This window comes from Hyaena hyaena, unplaced genomic scaffold (assembly GCF_003009895.1).
Source record: "Hyaena hyaena isolate Hyena2069 unplaced genomic scaffold, ASM300989v1 scaffold_1488, whole genome shotgun sequence".
Taxonomy (NCBI): Eukaryota; Metazoa; Chordata; class Mammalia; order Carnivora; family Hyaenidae; genus Hyaena; species Hyaena hyaena.
In genome coordinates this window covers 239,486-249,467 of record NW_024082118.1, presented here as the reverse complement: position 1 = coordinate 249,467, position 9,982 = coordinate 239,486, and positions in this window count along the sequence as shown.

The window sequence follows — 9,982 nt, the reverse complement described above, 5'->3', positions numbered from 1 at the left end:
TCACCAAGAGAAAATGCACAATTGAGGAACTCAAAAAAATTATAGAAACAGACCAATTTATGTGGCACTTGGTTGGTTCAGTCAGTTAAGCATCTGATTCTAGTTTCACCTTAAGTCATGATCTCATGATTCATGAGATTGAGCCCAGTGTCAGGTTCTGCTTGGGATTCTCTCTCTCCCTCTTTCTGTCCTTTCCCCATGCACACTCACTCCCTCTCAAAATAAATAAACTTAAAAAAAAGAAATGGACCAATTTATTACAAAATAATTCTCAAAAAATTCTAAAGGCTTAATGAATCATACAAACTATTTATCAATCATATTTTTGAAACTAAGTATCATATTATTAAATGACATATGGGCTATAAAAAGAAACCATTAAATAAATAGAGACCTAGTTAGAATTCAGTGATAATAAAAGCATGACATGATAAAATTTGTTTCATGATTAAAGTATCCACTGGAAATTCATAGCTTCAAATTCATTTAAATAAAAAAGAAAAGTAAAAAAAATAAACTATACATTGTATTCAAGAAATTGGAAAAAGGAACAAAACAAACTCCAAAGGGAGAAGGAAGTCATACTAAATATGGGTATAAATAAATATAATATAAAACAAAAATATAAAGGATAATAAGGAATATGAGAGAGACTCCTCAAAATCAAAGGAAAACAATAACATCAAAGAAAAATGCCCAAATATATGAACATGTAATTTATATAAGAAAAAACCTAGAAAGCTAACAACCATATGAAGGAATGATCAACTTATTAGTTAGCAGAGAAAAGAAAGTTAAGAAATTTGATATAAATCAGACTTGCAGAGATAGAAAACTGAATAATGTCAAGTATTGATGGGAGTTTATGAAATCCTCACGCTCTACTAGTGGACATATTACAGCCATTTTAGTGTGCAATATTTCAATAGTGAATAAAATTAAATATACTCATATCCTAGACACAGCAATTGTGCTACTGGATGTCAAATGCCAAGTTATTTAAACTCGTATCCTTAAAGGAACATATATTGGGGTGTTTATTACAGTGCTATTTGTGATCGCACTCATTTCAAATGGCCAAATTCAAACACACACACACACACACACACACACACACACACATATACATCCTCTAATAATCTTAGCCTAGAAGCAGATCCATTTAGTGGAGAAGATTCTTATTGATCTTACTACAGTTTCAAAATTGTCAATGAAAGTGATAAATAGGGACTTTTAATATAAAAGTACCCATGAATATACACTAGGAAATTTGTTAAAAATTGCCCCAAATTTTACAAAAACAGTATACTATTCTCTTACCTCCCCTTATGTACTATCTATAGACTGTGAATGATAAATTCCTACTGGGAAATAGTTTTTCTAACTCTACAGTGGAAAATGTAACACTTATGAAACAATGAATACAATTCTCAGATGATACTAAATACTACTTTAAAGAATAAATACCTACTACCATTTTTAAATGTTTATTTATTTTTGAGAGAGAGAGCGTAAGCAGGGGAGGGGCAGAGAATCGAGAAAGAGGGAAAGAGAGAATCCCAAGCAGGTTCCACGCTGTCAGCACAGAGCCTGACACTGGGGTTGATCTCACAAACTATATGAGATTATGACCTGAGCTGAAATCAAGGGTTGGATGTTCAACTGACTGAACAACTCAGAAACCCCGCTATTACCATTTTTTTTGCAATTAAGAATGAAACTAAGTAAGGGAGTTCTATCTTTTGAGAAAACAAATGTCAATTAACTGAATATATTATTATGTAACTTGGAGGATAGACATGGAACAATGTTATATGCCTAGCACATGGATTTTAACTGAATAAAAGTGAATAGATCAAAACTAAAATTTCAAAAATTCAGTAAGTTTGTGATCTTTATGTATGACTGGACAATTAATATTCTCAAATAAGTTCACCAAAATAAAAATAAGTACAATAATAAGCTTACATAATTAAATATTGATATTTATACATTCTTACCAATTAATAATATAATGAAAAATATTGTTTATTATGTATATTGTTATAAAAATAACTGGGTTTGAAATTTTACTTTCATGACCACTTAATATCTAAAGTCTTTCAGGTAGAAAATAGACAACCACACAAATCAATATTTTAATGAACTATAAAACAGTTAACTGGAGAATTTTTAACCACACTTTTGTAACATTCTTAATTCTAATTCTTTCCTCTTTTACTAGGCAGAAGTGATATATCTTTAAACACATCAAAGTTAATCTTTCATTCCCAGTTTTCAGGTTTGTACATGCATACTTTTTAAGTTTTCCATATTCAAATATTGAGCACCTGAATAGATCACATCCTGCGTCAAAAATCAGGTCTCAGCAAGTATAAAAAGACTGAGATCGTAGTATGCATATTTCAGACCACAACATTATGAAACTTGAAGTCAACCACAAGAAAAAAATTGGAAATACCAAACATACATAGAAGTTAAAAAACATTCTACTAAACATGACTGTGTTAATCAGACAATTAAAGAAGAATATTTTTAAAAAATATACATGGAAGCAAATGAAAATGAAAACGTGATGATGTAAAATATTTGAGATGCAGCAAAGTTGGTCATAAGAGGGAAGAAGATACCAATACAGGGTTACCACAAGATGTAAGAAACGTCTCAAATACACAACCTAAACTTACACCTAAAGGAGCTAGAAAAAAAGCAGCAAATGAATCCTAAATAAGAATGGAAATATTAAAGGGTTAGAAAAAGAAATCATGATATAGAAACAGAAAGAAAAAAAAACAACAGAAGAAGAGGTCAAAGTAACTAACAGCTGGGTCTTTGAAAGAATTAATGAAATTGATAAACCTCTAGCCAGACATCCAAATGGGAAGAAAAAAGACCTCAAAGAACTTTTTAACAAATAGGAGAGAAGAGATGACAGCCAACAGCACGAAAATACAAACAATTATAACAGCATATTATAAAAAAAAATAAATGCCAACATACTGGGCAATCTGGGCAAAATTGATACATTCTTAGAAACATAAACTCCCAAAACTGAAGCAGGAAGAAATAGAAAATTTTTTCAGACCCATAAACAGCAAAGAAATTGAATCAGTAATCAAAAATTTCCCAATAAATAAAACATCCAGGGCTAGATGGCTTCCCAAAGGAATTACACCAGACATTTAAAGAATAGTTGATACCAATTCTTCTCAAATTGTTAAACAAAAAATAGAAAGGAAAACCTCCAATTCATTCTATGAGGCCAGGGATACCTTAATTCCAAAACCAGACAAAGACCTCACTAAAAAGGAGAATTATAGGTCCATATCACTGATGAACATGGATGCAAAAATACTGAACAAGATACTTGCAAGTCAAATCCAAGAGTACATTAAAATAACTATTCACCATGATCAGCTGGGATTTATTCCTGGGATGCAAGGGTGTCTCAATTTTCACAAATTGCTTACTGTGTTACACCACAGTAATAAAAGAAAGGATAAGAACCATATGATCCTCTCAACAGATGCAGAAAAAGGATTTGGTAAAATATAGAATCCCTTCTTGATAATATCCACAACAAAGTAGAGATATAGGGAACATACCTCAACATTATAAAGGCCTTGTATGAAAGACCCACAGCTAATATCATTATATCATTCTCAGTAGGGAATAACTGGGTCTTTCTTCTAGGGACCTAAACAAAACAGGGATAACCACTCTCACCACTGTTACTACTAGAGGTCTTAGCCTCAGTAATTAGACAACAAAAAGAAAGAAAAGGCTTCCAAGATGGCAAGGAAGAAGTCAAACTTTAACTATTTGTAGACAACATGATAATCTAGGTAGAGAATCCGAAAGCCTCCACCAAAAAATTGCTAGAGCTAATATATAAATTCAGCAGAGTCACAGGATATAAAATCAACATAAAAAAGTCTGTTAAATCTCTACACACCAATAACGAAGCAGCAGAAAATGAAAACAAGGAATTGATCTCATTTATAATTGCACCAAAACCCATAATATATCTAGAAATAAACCTAACCAAAGAGGTAAAAAGACCTATACATTGAAAACTATGGAACACTGTGAAAGATACTGAAGATGACATAAATAAATGGAGAAAACATTCCATACTCATGGATTGAAAGAACAAATATTGTTAAAATGTCTCTACTATCCAAAGCAATCTACACATTTAGTGCAATCTCTATCAAAATACCACCATATTTTTCACAGAGCTATAACAAAAAATGGTAAAATTTGTTTGGAACCAGAAAACAACACAAATAGACAAAGTAATGCTGAAAAAGAAAACCAAACCTTGGAGGCATCATAATTACAGACTTCAAGCTGTGTTAAAAAGCTGTAATCATCAAAACAGTATGGTACTGGCACAAAAAGACACACAGATCAAAGGAATAGAATAGAGGACCCAGAAATGGACCCACAACTATATGGTGAACTAATCTTAGAAAAAGCATGAAAGAATATCCAATGAAAAAAGACAGTCCCTTCAACAAATCTTGTTGGGAAAAATGGGTAGAAACATGCAGAAGAATGAAACTGGCACAAAAATACACAAAAATAAACTCAAAATATAGGAAAGACAATGTGAGACAGGAAACTATTAAAATCCAAAAGGGGAACAAAGAGGAATTATAAATTCAAAGGGAGCAACCTCTTTTACCTTAGCTGTGGCAACTTCTTATTAGACAGGTCTCCACAGGCAAGGGAAACAAAAGCAAAAATGAACTATTGGTGCAAAAAGCTTTTGCACAGCAAAGGAAATAATCCACAAAACTTAAAAGGCAACTTGTGAAATGGGACAAGATACTTGCAAATGATATATCGTATAAACGGCTAGTATTCAAAATCTACAAATAGCATATTAAACTCAACACCCAAAAAAATAAACAATCCAGTCAAGAAATGGGCAGAAGGGGCACCTGGGTGGCTCAATCAGTTAAGCATCTGATTTTAGCTCAGGTCATGATCTCACGTTTGGTGAGTTTGAGCCCCACATCAGGTTCTGTGTTGACAGCTCAGAGCCTGGAGCCTGCTTCAAATTCTGTGACTCCCTGTTTTTCTGTCCCTCCCCTGCTCACGTGCTTCCTCTCTCTCTCTCTCGCTCTCTCTCTCAAAAATAAACAAACATTAAAAATTTTTGGGCGCCTGGGTAGCTTAGTCGGCTAAGCATCCGACTTTCACTTAGGTCATGATCTCGCGGTTTGTGGGTTCGAGCCCCGCGTCGGGCTCTGTGCTGACTGCCAGCTCAGAGCCTGGAGCCTGTTTCAGAGTCTGTGACTCCCTCTCTCTCTGACCCTCCCCTGCTCACGCTATCTCTCTCTCCTAGATATGAATAAAACATTAAAAATAAAAATAAAAATAAATTTTTGGAAAAAAAAGAAATGGGCAGAAGACTTGAAAAGATATTTCTCCAAAGAAGGTATACAAATGGATAACAGACACATGAAAAAATGCTCAACATCACTCATCATCAGGGAAACACAAATCAAAACCACAATAAGATACCACCTCACCCCTGTCAAGAATGGCTAAAATTCGGTCGGAGGAAAGATGGCGGAGAAGTAGGAAACACAATAGATTTCGCCTGCACTCATCTCTCAGAGAAGGCCTGAAGTCGTAGGACACTGAGCCACAGGAATTTGGGAAGAGAAAGAGACAGAGTACACTGGGAGGAAACCTCATAAGTGCGTGAGTGCGAACTGGGGAAGATAAAAGCGGGACGGGACCCAGAGACACGGAGGGGGGAGGAAACACGGCTTGCTTGCAGCTTAGGTGAGTGATGAGCCGGCAAGTGGTGGCAAGCTGCCGCAAGTCCAGGGGAAAGGAAAGAAAAGCTGAGATTGCTTATAGAACCGTCCCTGGAGAAGAGAAAAAAACCTCAGCTTGGAAAGACCGTGTTTTTTAGTTCTGGCTGGGGTGCTGACTTTAAACCAGGTGCCCTGGTCCCAGAAGGCGCCAGGAAAAACTGAACTGCCATGCGCCCGGCACCATCCATTGGTCTCTGTGTCTCTTCTTGTGCCAATACCATACTGTCTTGATGATGACAGGTTTGTAGTAGAGGCTAAAGTCTGGGATGGTGATACCTCCTGTTTTGGTTTTATTTTTCAGTATTACTTTGGCTATTTGGGGTCTTTTGTGGTTCCATACAAATTTTAGGATAGTTTGTTCTAGTTTTGAGAAGTATGCTTTTGCAAGTTTGATTGGGATTGCATTGAATGTGTAGATTGCTGTGGGTACTAAGGACATTTTAAATATATTTATTCATCCAATCCATGAGCATGGAATGTTTTTCCATTCCTTTGTGTCTTTTTCACTTTCCTTCCTAAGTTTTCTATACTGTTAATTATACAGATATCCTATATCCTTGGTTAGGTTTATTCCTAGGTACTTTATAGTTTTTTGTGCAATTGTGAATGGGATCAGTTTCTTGATTTCTCTTTCTGTTGCTTCATTTTTGGAGTATAAGAATGCAACTGATTTCTGTGCGTTGATTTTGTACCCTGCAACTTTAGTGAATTCTTGGATCAGTTCTAGTAGGCTTCTGGTGGAACCTCTTGGGTTTTCTATGTAGAGTATCATGTCGTCTGCGAAAAGTGAAAGTTTGACTTCTTCTTTGCCAATTATGACGCCTTTGATTTCTTTTTGTTGTGTGATGGATGATGCTAGGACTTCCAGCACTATGTTAAACAACAGTGGTGAGAGTGGACATCCCTGTCGTGTTCCTGATCTCAGGGGGAAAGCTCTCAGTTTTTCCCCGTTGAGGATGATGTTAGCTGAGGGCTTCAAATAGATGGCTTTTATGATGTTTAAGTAAGCTCCTTCTATCCAGACTTTCTCGAGGGTCTTTATTAAGAAGGGATGCTGTATTTTGTCAAATGCTTTTTCTGCATCTATCGACAGGATCCTATGGTTTTTATCTTTTTCTTTTATTGATGTGATATATCACATTGATTTGCGAATAATGAACGAGCCCTGTAACCCAGGAATGAATCCCACTGGATCATGGTGGATGATTCTTTTTATGTGCTGTTGGATTCGATTTGCAAGTATCTTGTTGAGGATTTTTGCATCCGTATTCATCAAGGATATTGGTTTGTAGTTCTCTCTCTCTCTCTCTCTTTTTTTTTTTTTTTCTGGATCTCTGTCTGTCTGGGGAATCAGAGTGATGCTGGCTTCATAAAAGGAGTCTGGAAGTTTTCCTTCAATTTCTATGTTTTTGGAATGGCTTGAGAATAATTGGTATTAATTCTGTTTTAAATGTCTGGTAGAATTCCCCAGGGAAGCCATCAGGTCCAGGGCTCTTATTTGTTGGGAGATTTTTGATAACTGATTCGATTTCTCCACTAGTTATGGGTCTGTTCAGATTTTCTATCTCTTCCCTTGTGAATGTTGATAGTGAGTGTGTGTTTAGGAATTTGTCCATTTCTTCTAAGTTGTCCAATTTATTGACATATAATTTTTCATAGTATTCCCTGATAATTGTTTTTATTTCTGACTAGTTGGTTGTAATAAGTCCATTTTCATTCATAATTTTTTCTATTTAGGTGCTCTCTCTTTTCTTTTTGAGAAGCTTGGCTAGAGGTTTTACAATTTTGTTTATTTTTTTTCAAAAAACCAACCCTTGGTTTCAAGGGTCTGTTCAATTGTTTCCTTGGTCTCTATGTTGTTTATTTAAGCTCTGATTTTTACTTTTTTCTCTTCTTCTACTTGGTTTGGGATGCTCTTGTTGCTCTGCCTCTAGTTCCTTTAGGTGAGCTGTTAGATTTTGCACTAGCGCTTTTTCTAATTTCTTGAAATGGGCCTGGAGTGCATTGTACTTTCCTCTTAAGACTGCCTTTGCCGCATCCCATAGAGTTTGGATTGATGTATTTTCATTTTCATTTGTTTGCATATATTTTTAATTTCTTCTCTAATTGTCTGATTGGCACATTCATTCTTTAGTAGGGTGTTCTTTAATTTCCATGTTTTTGGAGGTTTTCCAGAATTCTTCCTATGATTGATTTCAAGTTTCAAAGCAATATGATCTGGCAGTGTGCATGGTATGATCTCAATTATCTTATATTTATTGAGGGCTGCTTTATGTCCCAGTATGTGACCTATCTTAGAGAATGTGCCGTGCGCACTTGACAAGAAACTGTATTCCCTGGCCTCAGGATGTAGAGTTCTAAGTATATCTGTCAGATCCACCTGGTCCATTGTGTCATAGAAGTCCATTATTTCTTTAGTGATTTTCTGTCTGATTGACCTATCCATTGGTGTAAGCGGAGTATTAAAGTCTCCTTCTATTAGCACATTCTTATCTATAAGCTTGTTTCTGTTTTTGATTAATGGTTTTACGTATTTAGGTGCTTCCGTATTTGGTGTGTAGACATTTATAAGTTTTAGTTCTTCCTTATGGATAGACCCTGTAATTATTATATAATGCCCTACTTCAACCCTTGCTACTGTCTTTAATTTAGAGTACAGTTTGTTTTATATAAGTATAGCTATTCCAACTTTCTTTTGACTTCCAGTAGAATGATATATATTTCTCCATCCCCTTACTGTTAATCTGAAGGTATCTTCCAGTCTAAAATGTGTTTCTTGTAGACTGCAAATAGATGGATTTTGTTTTCTTATCCATTTTGCTACCCTATGTCTTTTGATTGGAACATTCATCCCATTTACATTCAGTGTTGTTATTGAAATATGTGAGTTTAGAGTCATTGTGTCTTTTGTGGGACTGATGCTTGTGGTGGTGTCTCTGGTATCTTGCGTTCCTTGCAACACTTCCGTCAGAGAGTCCCCCTCAGGATTTCTTGTAGAGCTGGTTTAGTGGTGACAAAGTCTTTCAATTTGTGTTTATTTGGAAAGACTTTGATCTCTCCTAGTATTCTGAATGACAGCCTTGCTGGATAGAGGATTCTTGGCAGCATATTTTTTCTGTTCATCACATTGACGATCTCCTGCCATTCCTTTCTTGGCCTGCCAAGTTTTGGTAGATAGGTCTGTCACCACTCTGATAGGTTTCCCTTTGTACGTTAGGGTCCTTTTCTCCCTAGCTTCTTTCAAAATTCTCTCTTTGTCTTTATATTTTTCCAGTTTCACTATGATATGTCGTCCAGAAGACCGATTCAAATTACGTCTGAGGGGAGTTCTCTGTGCCTCTTGAATTTCAACTTCTACTTCCCTCTCCAGGTTGGGGAAGTTCTCTGCTATAATTAGTTCCAGGACTCCTTCAGCACCTTTCCCTCTCTCTTCCTCTTCTGGAATTCCTATTATACGGATATTGTTCCGTTTGATTGTATCCCTGAGCTCTCGAACTCTCCTTTCATGTTCCTGGATCAGTTTATCTCTCTTTTCCTCAGTTTCTTCTTTTTCTATAATAGTGTCTTCTAAATCACTTGTTCTCCTTTCTGCCTCTTTAATCTGTGCATTGGATGCCTCCAGTTTATTATGCATCTCATTTTTCCCGTTTTTTAAATCACCATAACTATTTTTGAGTTACATAGCATTTGTAGCCATCGTTTCTCTGATGTCCTCCATGCTTTTTTCAAGCCCAGCGATTAATTTTATGATTATTGTTCTAAATTCTTGTTCAGTTATGTTGCTTATATCTGTTTTGAGCAGTTCTCTAGCTGTCATTTCTTCCTGGAATTTCTTTGGAGGAGAGTTCTTCTGTTTCGTCATTTTTGTTAGCTTTGTATCTCTTGTTACTTTTAAAACCTTGTTATACACTCGGCCCCTGCGAGTTCTGCTGTATTAGAGAGGGCTCTTTTGACTGTTCAGGGCCTGTCTGTTCAAGAAGTGTTCTTTGGATGGTGTCTCTTGGTTTCTCTTGTTGAACGTTTGGTTATTTTGTTTCCCTACTGGTAGTGGGACTCTCCACCGTGTGTTGTTTGGCTTGTTTCTTGTGGCAGCCATGGAAAAAGAAAACACACAACCACAGAGGGAACACAGGTACCCAAACGCA